Genomic DNA, 13666 nt, shown 5'->3' on the forward strand with positions numbered 1-13666 from the left:
TCCTGTCTTCCCTCTCACAACTGACTCAGGAACTGGGCCAAAAGGAGTCTGTAGGGCTGTAGACAGCTGAAGGACCTGGCGAGGGGAAAGACAGAGAAAGCAAAGTGGGCCAGAGTAACAGACATGGCTACTTTGACATCTCCCCCTGCCGCCATCTATCTATCTATCTACACGCACACATATATACATATGTACAACCATATATACATACATATGTGTATACATAGTATGTATATACATATTGAATATTATAATCAATTGAGTATATATTTGAATATATGCATTGAACATATACAATTGAATATATGTATTTATATTAGGGTTCTCCAGAGAAGCAGAACCAGTAGAACCATATATATATATATATATATATATATATATATAGAGAGAGAGAGAGAGAGAGAGACAGACAGACAGAGAGAGAGAGAGGGAGATTTTTTCTAGGAATTGGCTCATGCAGTTGTGGAGGCCCAAACTCCCACAGTCTGTCATCTGCAGGCTGGAGAACCAAGGAAGCTGGTGGTGTAATTCAGTCTGAGTCTGAAAGCCTGAGAATCTGGGGACAATGGTGTAAGTCCCTGTCTGAGTTCGAATGCCCGAGAACCAGGGACACCGATGTCCAAGGGCAGGAGAAGACGGATGTCTCAGCTCAAGCAGAGAGAACAAATTCACCTTTCCTCCATCTTTTGTTCTATTCTCAACCGATGGGAGGATACCCACCTGCACTGGTGGGGACAGTCACATACAAAGTCGCTACTGTGGTTTTGTTATATTATATAAGATTCCATGTTCTCAGCAGACTCCCTCTAGTCTGTCTCGGTCTGTCTATCTGCCTTTCTCTCTTGCTGACTTTTGAAGAAGCAAGCTGCCATGAATCCTACAGTTGCAAGGAAATAAATTCCGCCAACCACCTAGGAAGCTTGGAAGCGGGTCCTTCCCTAGTCAAGCCTCCAGATGGCAGCCGTGGCCAGCATCTTGAATGCAGCCTTGGTGGACCCATCTACACTGTTCCTGGACTTCCAACCTAAAGAAACCTTGAAATTCTTTAAGCCTTTGTGTTTGTGGTAAATTCTTATACACCTTAGAAACCAATACAGTCAATAATGCTACAGACTATTTTTTCAATCCTTTTTTTCAAGCCTTCAATCCTTTCAAGATTTCTGGATCCTTATGTTTTGAATGTTTCTTATAAGCAGCACATAATAGAAAAAAATTAACCATCACATTATTCAATTGAATACATATGTGTATGTATGAATGCATGGACCTATATATGTATATGTGTGTGTACGTGTGTATATTCAATTGCTCTCCTTAAGTCTTTGGGTTTTACTCCATTCATCGTCATCTCTCTCTCTCTCTCTCTTTCAATTTCCAACACTATTTTCTTTCTTACTTCTACTTGTCTGCCAATCTCTCCTTTAAATAGAGCCATGAGGGGTGCCTGGGTGGCTTGGTCGGTTAAGCGTCCGACTTCGGCTCAGGTCATGATCTCACGGTCCGTGAGTTCGAGCCCCGCGTCAGGCTCTGGGCTGATGGCTCGGAGCCTGGAGCCTGCTTCTGATTCTGTGTCTCCCTCTTTCTCCTCCCCTCCCCCATTCATGCTCGATCTCTCTCTGTCTCAAAAATAAATAAATGTTAAAAAAAAATTTTAAATAGACCCATGATATGAGACTTAATTTCTTTTTTTTTTTCTTAAGTACACTCCACGCCCAACATGGGGCTTGAACTCATGACCCTGAGATCAAAAGTTGCATGCTTTACCGACTGAGCCAGCCAGGTGCCCTGAGACTTCACCATTTTTATTTGTTTTCTTCTACCTTGTTTTCCTGTTAAAATTTTTTTATATGCAAAGTGGTTGAGGCTTATAGTTGATGTTTATCTGTTTTTCACTTAAGTAGTCTCCAAACACCCTTTCCCATGGTCAGTGACCTTCTACAGAGAAATGTCCCCACCCTTGTTCTAAGCAAACACTAGAGTGTAGTACCAAACAATGCTGCCTGACTACGGAATGTTGGGTAGCATTCTTTGCAGCCCAGCCAATCTGGCAGGGAAAACATTCAAGAGGGCTCTTTGTGTTGGAGCAAAGCAGCGGGACAGGACTAAGGCAAAAATGGTAACTCAGGCCAACGTGCTGGCATCCGTGGGATTGATTCCTACAGGTTTAATATAGCTCAAGCTAAGAGCGTGGTTACATGTTGTTGCAAACTCAAGCACCACTAGAACTGACTATTGAGATTGGCAACGGGAACCAAGGGCAAAGTGCTTGGAACGAATATATGGTTTTTCTCCAAGATAGGCTGGGAAAACATGTCCCGTCAAGACACCGCCGTTCTGATGTGTGTCTGAAACTATGTGGAAACGACTGAGTGGAGCAGAGGCTGAGGATTTTGTCATCGCAATGAGAGAGATTCGGGTTCGGACCTCAGCTGCGTGCCTGCTACCTGAGCTGTACTCGGGCAAGGTCGTGGCAGGAGATTTCAGCCATTGGGTCAGTCTGGGGAGAGAGATATAATGGGGCAGACAGAACGCTCAGCACTTCATCCATATAGACATAATCGATTCCAATTTCCAACTATATCTAAACAGGACCAGTCCTATCTGGGGTAATGAGACAATGCATTTTACCTATGGAGACTACTTTGTGCCAAGCTTTTAAGAACTATAGCTAATGAAGGGGCGCCTGGGTGGCGCAGTCGGTTAAGCGTCCGACTTCAGCCAGGTCACGATCTCGCGGTCCGTGAGTTCGAGCCCCGCGTCAGGCTCTGGGCTGATGGCTCGGAGCCTGGAGCCTGTTTCCGATTCTGTGTCTCCCTCTCTCTCTGCCCCTCCCCCGTTCATGCTCTGTCTCTCTCTGTCCCAAAAATAAATAAAAAACGTTGAAAAAAAATTAAAAAAAAAAAAAGAACTATAGCTAATGAAAACATTTGTAGTACTGTTTCCAGTGTGTGTGTGTGTGTGTGTGTGTGTGTGTGTGTGTGTGTTTGGGGTGGGGAGATATTCCCCACACCACCAAGAAATTCTTGGTTACAAGCTGGATGTACTGCAATTCAACTCAGTTCTGACACTTGTCAGATTCCATAGGTGAAGGGCTCAAACAAGAGTGCCTTGCCCTCAACCCCCTCCCTTCAGGGATCAATCACAAGGCCAGAAGGGAAATATTTCCAAATAAATGGACATGCTTTTTTCTTTTAAAATTTTTTTAATGTTTATTTATTTTTGAGACAGAGACAGAGTGCGAGGGGGGAGGAGCAGAGAGAGAGGGAGACTCGAATCTGAAGCAGGCTCCGGTCTCCGAGCTGTCAGCCCAGAGCCCGACGTGGGGCTCGAACTCACGAACCTCGAGATCATTACCTAAGCCGAAGTCAGACGCTTACCGACTGAGCCCCCCAGGCGCCCCGGACATGCTTTGTTAACGTATTGGAAGACTCAATATAGTAAAGATGCCAATATTTCTCAAGTTGATCTATAGATTCGATGTGATCCCAATTAAAAGAAAAATCACAGCAGGATTTTTTTTACAGAAATAGACAAACTTATTCTAGACTTTGCATGAAACGTCAGAGGAACTACATAGCCAGAACAATTTTGAAAAATAACAAAGAACTCGCATTACCAAATTTTGTCACTCGTAGTTACCAAGATAGTGTGATTTTTGCATAAGGATATGCATGTAGTTCAATGGAATAGAAAATGCAATCCAGAAACAGACCCACACAAATATGGTCAACTTATTTTTCACAAAGGTACAAAGACTAATTCGACAGAGAAAGGATAGTCTTTTCAACAAATGGCCTAACACAATTGGGCATCTATATATCTCACACTTTATACAAAATTTCACTCAGACTTTATTTTTTTTTTTTAATTTTTTTTTTTAATGTTTATTTATTTTTGAGACAGAGAGAGACAGAGCATGAACAGGGGAGGGGCAGAGAGAGAGGAAGACACAGAATCTGAAGCAGGGTCCAGGCTCTGAGCTGTCAGCACAGAGCCCGACGCGGGGCTCGAACTCACAGACTGTGAGATCATGACCTGAGCCGAAGTCGGACGCTTAACCGACCGAGCCACCCAGGCGCCCCATCACTCAGACTTTATAGTTAAGTCTATTTTTTTTTAATTAAAAACTTTTGGAAGAAAACAGGAGAAAAACCTTTATGATCTTATCAGGAAGAGTTCTTTGATATGGCAACAGAAAACATAATCTGTAAAAGAAAAAAGATAGAGTGAGCATCATCAAGATTTAAAAATGAAAACATTTTGCTCTCTGAAAGACAATGGCAGACAATGAAGAAACAAGCCGCCGACCTGGATAAAATATCTTCAAATCTCATATTCATCAAAGGATTTAGATCCAGTATTTATTAAAAAAAACTCTCAAAACTTAACAGATAAATCAATTTAAAGACAGGATCTGTCTAGATGCTTCTCTAAGATAAAGGGATGTCAAATAAGTACATGAAAACATGTTCAACACCATTACTCATCATGGAAATGAAAATTAAAGCCACGATGAAATACAACTACACGTCTGTTAGAACGGCTGAAGCAAAAAGCAAAATATAAAACTTGCAATTCCGAGTAATGGTGAGGAAACAAAACAACTAGAACTTTCATGCATTGCCGGGGGCGAATGTAAAATGGCCAATCATTCTAGGAAAGAGTTTGACGGTTTCTTATGAAGCAAAGCACACCCTTACAGTCCGATCCAGCAGTTCCCCCCCAAGTATTTACCCTAGATAAATGAAAACATCGGTGCTCTCAAAAACCTGTAAGTGAACATTTATGGGAGCATTCTTCATAATCACTCAAACGAGTCAACAACCTGAATGTCCTTCAGCGGATGAATGGAATCACAAAACTGGAGATCCCTGCAGTGGAATACGATTCACCATAAAGGATACCAACTACATGGCTGAATCACAAATGCATCATGCTGAGTGAAAGAAGCCAGTCTCAGGGCTACGTGCCATATTGTTCCATTTATATTACATTCTGGAAAAGGCAAAACTGTAAGGAGAGAGATCAGTGGTTGATAGGGGTTAGGAATGGGAGAGGGTTTGGCTCTGAAGAATAGCATGAGAGGATTTTGGAAGTGACAGAACGGCTCTGTTCTCTAATTGTGGTGGTAGCTATGTTGATGCAGGTGTTAAAATTCAATGACATGTACACCCCGAAAGTTAATTTTGCAGTATGCAAATGAAAACAAATAGGTAAGACTATACTTGGATTATGAAGAACCTCAAGAAAATGATTAGTATAAAATTTAAGACCGTGGTTGCTTTCGGAGTTGGGGGGGTAGCTGTGTTTGGGATAGAGTATGTGGGGGAGACTTTGGGGTGACTGGCCAAGTTCTATTTCTTTACCTTATAATTGTTCACTAGGCTAACACATTTGTGTGGTTTTCTGTATCTATATTTTGACAATAAAAGGATACGTAGATATTGAACCAACAAAATTTCAATGTGATTTTACGTAAAACTTGCCGAGAAGGTAAGTTCTAAGGACTGGTAATGTCCTGTTTCTCAAGCTGGATGATAAGTATTTAAGCATCTATATTATCAGCATAGTTAATATACACATTATCAGTATAGTGTACTCTCAACAGATACGATTTATACCCTCTTTTGTATATATGAATTAGTTCATAGTGGAAAAAAATCCTTCAAATTACACATTACCCAGAGCTTTTCCAAACATGCCGAACAACTATATATTATTTACCAAACTAGCGTTTTCCTAAACACCTATTTTATGCCCAGTATAAACAGGATCTTTTGAGGTGCATGGGGGAAATACAGAGTTACTTGAATATTTTACATCGAGGATGGATTCGTGTGTTATTCATAGAAAAAATTGAATTAAAAGTAAGAAAACTACAAAACTTTTTTCCTGCTTCAGAAAATTAGAATCTTATTCAGGAGAGGAGAACACAAATGGGAAGACCGTGGAGAGTGTTAGACTGATCTTCTGGACCTTCTGCTGTGCACGGTGAGTGTGTAAATAAGTGTGCCGTGGGGCAAGGATGTGCAGTTTGGGGGAGGACTGATGCCCATTAGTTGTATCCCAAACTACATGCATATTCACCCCAGCCACACTTAAGTGAAAGTTTATTAGACTTTTAAGCCCCTTTGTTCCAGGAGAATATATAAGCACCAAACGACATATTTTAAGTTGCAATTCAACAGGAACATAAGTTATCAGAAACAGAACTTTATTTTACAGGCAGCTTCTCAGGGTTGCCCCTATTTTAAATGGCAAAATACACCTACTTATGTACATTAGAAAGCCAAAGGAAGTAAGCCTCCGATTTCTCTATTGTGTTATAGTTCATTACATTTTCTTACACTTCATCTGCCTTCTGACCCTTTTCCATAACCTTGATACCTTAACATTCTTCTATTTCTTTGCTGTTCCTTTAGAAAGGGAACAGCCGGAGATTGTTAGCTTACTGTTGATTTGGAAGAGCCAGTGGACTCTTTGCAGGCACCCTTTCGGGGGGCGCTAGAAATGACCCCCATTGGGATCTCTGCATCTTCGGAGCCTCACAGTTAAGCTGAGCATAATTAGGGGGCCATATCATTTAGTGTCCAAACTGGAAACTTGCGAAAAGGGGTGCCCCCAGTCACTGTATAAACGGGGGCTGTCCTGGATAAACAGGGACACACGTCATCCTGGTCAGAAGAAAGCTGGAGTGTCCAGAGGAGAGTAAGCAGGAGGGCACAGGTACCTGAGATGGTGATGTGTGAGGAATGCGGACAGCGGCCACGACTGTCTGGTCGGAGACATGGAGGCCAGGGTACCATGACCATGGGCTGGGTTTTCGTATATCGCATGGGTAACTGACCTGGACAACCTCTATAAGCCTAGTTCCTATCACTGATGGAAAAGCACCGCATCTGCAAGGTTGTGATTATGTGTTTTATGCGTGAGTCTCTGTTTTGTGGTGTGAGAGGTGGGTGAGTGTGTGAGGGGGTGTGGTGGAAGTGGCTTTTGTCAAGGCCCCCTCCTTGTGGCTCACTTTCTGGACGCTGCTCTATTTTTATGGTGGATGCTGATTTCGTATAGGGTCGGCTCACTGCTTGCCTTTCTTGAGTTGGCATAAAATCTGCTGTGATTTCTAGAGGGTTCAACGTGACTTTTTCTTCCTGAGTTGTAGCAGTTTATGAAGCCACACCCGTGGGTCATGAGCATGCGTGTGGAGGTGCTGGTGAGGTGAGACCTCTGCTTGACTCGCGAGGGCGGAACAGGAGGGGAACAGAGGGTCCTGGAAGGCACGGAGAGGAGAAATGCATCATATACAGAGAAATGGAAGCAGAGAGTCCCCAGAAACAATCCTACCTAAATATGTAGCAACCATGTCCTCACCTCTCTCTTATCACATCTCTGCCCACAGGTCTAATACGATAGCATCATTATTAGCATTATTGAAAGCACTATCAATAACATGTCTAACATGCACACGCTTAACGTCTTTTCATTCATCGACACGTATCTATGGGGCCCCACCATGTGCCACTCTACATACTAGGGACAGAGTAGTGAGCATGACAGGCAGGATCCACGCCCTCAGGGAGGTGGGGACAAGTGTAAACAAACACACACAGTTGAGATAATCTCAGAGAGTGAGGTGTGCCGTGTAACCGAAAAGCTTAATCCACACTTATTGAGGGTTTGCTCTGTGCCCGACGTTGATCTACACGCTCTATGTGTGTTAGTTGACTTAAACCTCTGGGCACTTTTATACTGCCCGTGACATCATTATCGTCCCCATTTTATAGATGAGGAAGCGGAGGCACAGAAAGCAAGATTAAGTCGTCGTCCAGGGCCACGCACCAGTAAAGGGTAAAACTAAAATTTAAATACAGACCATCTGATTCTGAGCCCACATTCTTAGCCATTATGTCACATGCTAAGAGCACCTGAGGTCCAGGGAGGGTAAAAGGTGCTGGGCAGACTTAGGCCGTGGCTGGGATGAGAAGCCTGTGTTAAATAGAGTGGCCAAGGGAGATGTCTCAGAGGAGGGGGCATTTCAATTCAAACTTAAGTTATGAGAAGTAGCCAGACATGTAAAATCCCAGGGTAGAATTTTCCAGGCCTAGAAATCAGCTAGTACAAGGATCGTAAGGCAGCAAAGAGCTGGAATTGTTTGAGTGACAAAACGAGAGGAGTGGGATGGTCATAATCTTCATGAAAAAGGAATCCGAATTCAAAGCAGAAAAATCTGGCTGACTACTTGAGTATCAGTTTCTTGGTCTACAAAAAGGAGATGACACAGCTGGCCTTACCCACTTTTACAGAATTCAAGCGGTGGCATGATTATAATCACAGCTCCTAATAACATGTCCACAGTAAGCAGAGCCTGGCTATCTCGCCTTTTCCCATAAGAACACGTCCATGTTACCAGTTCATATCTAACGGAGCAGATACTGTGTACCTTGCACAGCCCACATGTCATGAAAGTCATCACATGTATCTTTTGGAGGGTACCTATCACCCCCATCTTGTTGATGAGAACGGAAGCTCTCAGAGGGCGAGTAATACTACCCACGTCACGTCTCTAATGGATACGATAAGACTGGGCTTCTAACGCAGTTTTGTCCTACTTCAAAGCACAAGGTGTTTTTCTACCCTCCTTTGTCATTTGCAAACTCAGGCGTAGCCGGCAGGGGACAACGTCTCGTGTGTATTGTAGCATCGCCCAGATGCAGACACCGTGCAGGAAATCTTTGGATGGTGGCTGTGATGAAGACGGTGATGGTATTGACGCCATGACGACGGAGTAAAGCAAAGCGAACTGGAGGGGCGGATTGCTTCAGCTGCGTTCCTGTCCTCGGGTGTCCAAAGGCGCCTCACAAAAGGACGTTCTTCCACTGCTCTGAGGCTGTGCGGGCTTGGCCTGAGAGAATCAAGAATAAAGCTGATTGCAAACTTGGTGCATAACAGAGAAAATAAAGACATCATTTACTGACTGATTTGGACTAAGAAAAGATGTATTTACTTGCAGTTTATTATGTTGAATGTGACAGGCATACATTTGTGCTTTTTATTGAATGATGGCTTACTACATACAGGAATTGGTGCAATTTGTAATGCAGATTATGTTTTTAAACAAAAAAGGGTGCAAATACACTGATGACTGTCACATGACTTGCTCTGCACTTCTCAAAAAGTGGCTTGAGCGTGGGTGGCACTACAAATAAACCCTAGATGCACAAATGTAATTTCCAAAGAAGATGATTCTGGGCGGCTTCCAATTCAGTCGGGCAGATTTAGACAGAAGAAATCCATAGCTAAGAAAAGCTAAGTCTCTTAAAATAGCAGGAATTGGAGTAGGATCATTTGAATCACTCCCATTAACTGCCGCGATGCCTCCAGACAGAGCAGGAAGAGCCACGGTTCAAATCAGGCTGTGGGATGAAAGTGAAGGTTGGATCTCTGTAAGATTCCGCAGGTTAAGCACCTGGGAGTCACATTTTACTCCTAATGATGGGGAGGGATCTCCACTCTTCGGTGAAATGCAATCGAAGGAGAGCCTGGCCCCCAGCTTATTTTCCGAGTAATGAGCTTTGTGACCTCATCAGCTTCCGGGCATTGGGCCAGATCTTTCCTGGTGACACATTTGTGCAAATTCCTCGAGGTTGTGGACTTGGGGCTTTCTGCTCGAGGGGCACTCGCGAATTTACCGTGGGCAGGATTTCAGTCTAGTTTTCCTGATAATCAATCACCATATTCATTTCCCTCGACAGGCGCCTGCACAGAGTTCAAGTTTCCGTTAGATGAAGGCAAATTCTATTAATCGCTTTTCTTCATGTGACCGTTTTGGGCTTTATCACTGACTTCATCCGGAGCCCAGCCATTAAGAAAGAGCATTCATTCATGCTAATAACTTTCATTTAGGCAGCTTGTGAGTAATATTCGACAGAATGTATGACTAAAGATGCAACCCAGGCAAAGATTTGAAAATAAGTGGAAACATTTTTTTTTTTTTTTTTATTCCAAGACTTTTATTTGCCTGGAGGGGAAGGCAAAGCAGGGCATGACATAATTTTCAAATCGTGTTTCACGGCTTTCTCATCATTTAAAACCAGAGATTTTTTTTTTTTTTTCTGTTGAACAGACATGTTGTTAGCTTGCACAACATGACATGTCAAAATGGTTTCTTCCCTCAAAATCTTGGAGCTTCACGTTACATTCTGCTATGGAGATTGTGACTCCCCTCTCCCCCACTTGGTAATCTACCACAGGCAATTTCCCCTCCCGATGATGGACAAACCCTGGAGCTCACACATGCTGGAAAGCCTTGTGTGAGAGCAAATGCGACGCCCCCGTCTACATTTCAAAGAAAAGCTCAGCTTGCCAGCTCTTGTCAAAAGTTAGCACAGACAGCAATTCCATTTAAGACCAGGCGCAGCGTCGCAGGCTGGAACAATTTGGGTCTACACTGCAAATCCACACTCCCAGAGAATGCAGGCTTCGAACACTTGCAGCAGGGGCTGGCGCCTTATTTTCCCGGGTGGTGAGGCCTCTGGTCTATTTTTAGGCAGTGATTTCCTTGCCTCGCCTTCCACAGATCTGCTTTTTCCTCCTCTGATTCCCAAATGGGGGCTGCATTTGTGCTAATGAAAATCAATGGGTGAGCGAAGGCCTCTTTGTTCTCAAAGATTCCGAGCTCTCATGCTCCCCCCTTGCCTCAGAAGCTGGCATTTTGACACAGAGGTCGCTTGATCATTGGCATTTGGTTCTTATTTTGTTTTGTTTCAAATTCCTGGCAGGAAGTGAGGTAGGCAAAAGGGAATTGCAATACTTCACCCAGCTACCTACCCTGACCTCTCCCCAGCCTCACCATAGCCCTACAACTGTCCAGGATAAGCCTTGGAGTATCCAGCAGCAGTGAAGAGAAAGAGAAGAGGGCAGAGAAGGTGCCTGTGAGAAGTAAGGGAGAGAATTCATTTTCAGAAATACCAAATAAAATCTGTGCTGTCTAGTTAACAATAGGTTTACAACCTATTGGAGATATGTAAGAACCGCCGCCCCCCCACCCCCCCCCCCCCGTCGCCCCCGCCCCCCCAATAATAGAGTTCCAAACCCTGAAACACTTCACTTCCTGGTTCTTCTTCCCCTCTCTGTTACATGGGCTTATTTTCACAGCTTTGCAATGAGCGCCGAAGAACAAAGAGAGGAGGGACTGAAAGTCTCTGTGTCACCTCAGGGTATGTGCATTTGTTCCAATCAGACTACTTTTTGCCTTACATGGGTGTAGATGACAGCCAGGTAAGGCTGTAACCTCTGTTACCTCAGCCAATGAGGAACCAGGGAAGGGACTTACCTCTGTAGTACTCAGCCAATGAGGAACCAGGGGAGGGACTTGCCTGCTAGGAGATAAATTGTCTGCTGTAACTGCCTGGAATGTGCCTGTCCCTCAGACACCTGCTCTCTCAAGAACTTTGATTAAAGCCTGGCTTCACTGTGCTCGGAGTCTCTGCATCCCTCTCTTGATTGGGTCAATGGGCTTATTTCTAACATGCCCCTTAACTTAGTCTTGAAGTAAAGAAGTGGCATCTGGACATGTTCCATTGTTCTCCTACAGGAACACCAGTTTGGGTACACTCTCGCATAACCTGTATATGTTTGCTGGAGCCGCCGTGACAAAGTGCCGCCCAGGGTGGGGCATGAACAGCAGAAATTTAGTCTTAGCATTTTTGGAAGCTTGAGGTCAACGATGAGGTGTCAGTGGGGCTGGTTCCTGAGGGCCATGAGGGAAGATCTGCCCATGCCTCTCTCCTCACTTCTGGTATTGTTGGCAATCTTTGGCGTTCCCTGGCCTGTAGAAACATCAGCCAAAATCTGCCTTCATCTTCACACGGGGTTCTCCCTGTGTGCATGTGAGTGGGTCCTGATTTCCCCTTTTTATAAGGACATCAGTCATATTGGATTAGGGCCATCCCAGTGACTTCACTTTTAACTTGATTACCTCTGTAGAGACCTTATTTCCAGATAAGGTCACATGATGAGGTGTGTGGGGGGTGGGGGTGAGGAATCCTACATATCTTTCAATGCAGTTCAACCCATAACAGAGCCGAGGTTTAATTTCTTTTCTGATTCTAGTACCCATGCATGCACAACGTCCAGCACATTGGTCATGCTTTTTCCACATTTGCTGCTACTTCTGGTGACCCTGGAGTAAGATTATGGATGTTCTTGGTACTCTTTGAAGCCGGTACCACATAGAAAAGTGGAAAGTTTTCCTTGCCCCTGGCTTTGACTTCCACATGCTACTCCATGAAGAAAAGTGACTATTTACTCGATGCTAGTCTTGAGGGCCAGGACCCATAAGGGAAGGAAGGAGTTATTCAGCCGATGCTGGTGTCCAGGGTCCACAGTAGCTGGCTGGCCCTGAAGGTTGAACCCTCAGCTCCTACCTAGACAGACTCAAGTTCTACTGGGAGCCTCCTTATCTCCCGGGTCTGCCTCAAACCCCCTTTCTACCTGTACTTGAGGGGCATGGAAGAGTCAATCAGCCAATCAGCGTCTGTCTTGGGATCAGAACTCACTTCCTGTGTTTCAGGTTTGCAGATGGTACTCTAGCCTGTGATGTACTAGACTCTGGTCCTAGTCAATCTGCCTCGAAATTGAGTGGATGCCCTAGGCCAGCTGTCATATCTACCTGGGTCACTGGGACCCACTGGATTTTACACATATTTTTTCCTCAGGAATTGATTCCTCACCTGCATGGGTTTAACCAGGCCCTACCTACAAGTGGGCCCACTTTAATTCGGCACTTCAGTGTCCCCTCCAGAGCCATTCTGTCCCTCAGAGAGCCACAGGGCAGTACATACGGCCAAGATTGGCTGTCTTGCCTTTCTCACAGTATCACTGGCTGGAATAGAGCTTGTCATGACCCATGAGCTATTTCTCAAGTTCAGATTACTATGATTAGACAGAACTGATCAAAGTACACAAAGTGTAGACCGAACGTTGTATTTTCTTGCCAACATGTGGCTCGCACAGTAGCCCTCTTATGTTACTGGTTACTCCCAGTTTACAAATGATGGGACAGCAGTGAGTTTTAGTGAGGATACAGAGTTAGCGAGGGATACATTTGAGATGCAGTGGTAGGATTTCTTTTTTTTCATATTTATTTATTTTTGAGAGAGCACAAGTGAGGGAGAGGCAGAGAGTGAGAGGAACAGAAGATCTGAAGTGGGTTCTGCACGGACAACAGCAAGCCCAATGCAAGGCTCGAACTCAGGGACCTTGAGATCATGACCTGAGCCGAAGTCGGATGTTCGACTGACTGAGTCACCCAGGTGCCCCATGAAGGTAGGATTCCTGATTGAGAATCCAGTGTCCCGTATTCCAGAATAAGGGACTGATGGTCACAAGTGCTGGCTTCAAGTCGATCTCTACGTTCATGCCCAGGCATGCTCTCCTTGGGCCACTCCAGACAATGACCTGGCTCATGACAGCTCTGGTACTGTGAGATGAGACCCCCCCCCCCCCGGCTACTTTAGCTTGAAGACTCCATGGTTTCCAGACCAAGATTTTCCTAGAGCTCTACTGCAACTTGAGCTTCTCCTCATCCAGCCTTCCTTCCTTCCCCTTCTCCTTCATAAGGCTCAGCCCTACATCGTTTTAGATATTGTGCCTACCTCCACTGGTTCTT

General features: G+C 44.4%; 1 long non-coding RNA gene across 1 annotated transcript; it reads left to right on the top strand.

Moving 5' to 3' along the window:
- Positions 1–2052: 2052 nt before the first annotated feature.
- On the top strand, positions 2053–8975 carry LOC131513411 (uncharacterized). Its single transcript, XR_009262567.1, has 3 exons — positions 2053–2491; positions 5902–5991; positions 8657–8975. It is a non-coding gene; the product is annotated as an uncharacterized LOC131513411 (long non-coding RNA).
- Positions 8976–13666: the final 4691 nt, after the last annotated feature.

Source organism: Neofelis nebulosa, chromosome 6 (genome assembly GCF_028018385.1).
Source record: "Neofelis nebulosa isolate mNeoNeb1 chromosome 6, mNeoNeb1.pri, whole genome shotgun sequence".
NCBI classification, from domain to species: Eukaryota; Metazoa; Chordata; class Mammalia; order Carnivora; family Felidae; genus Neofelis; species Neofelis nebulosa.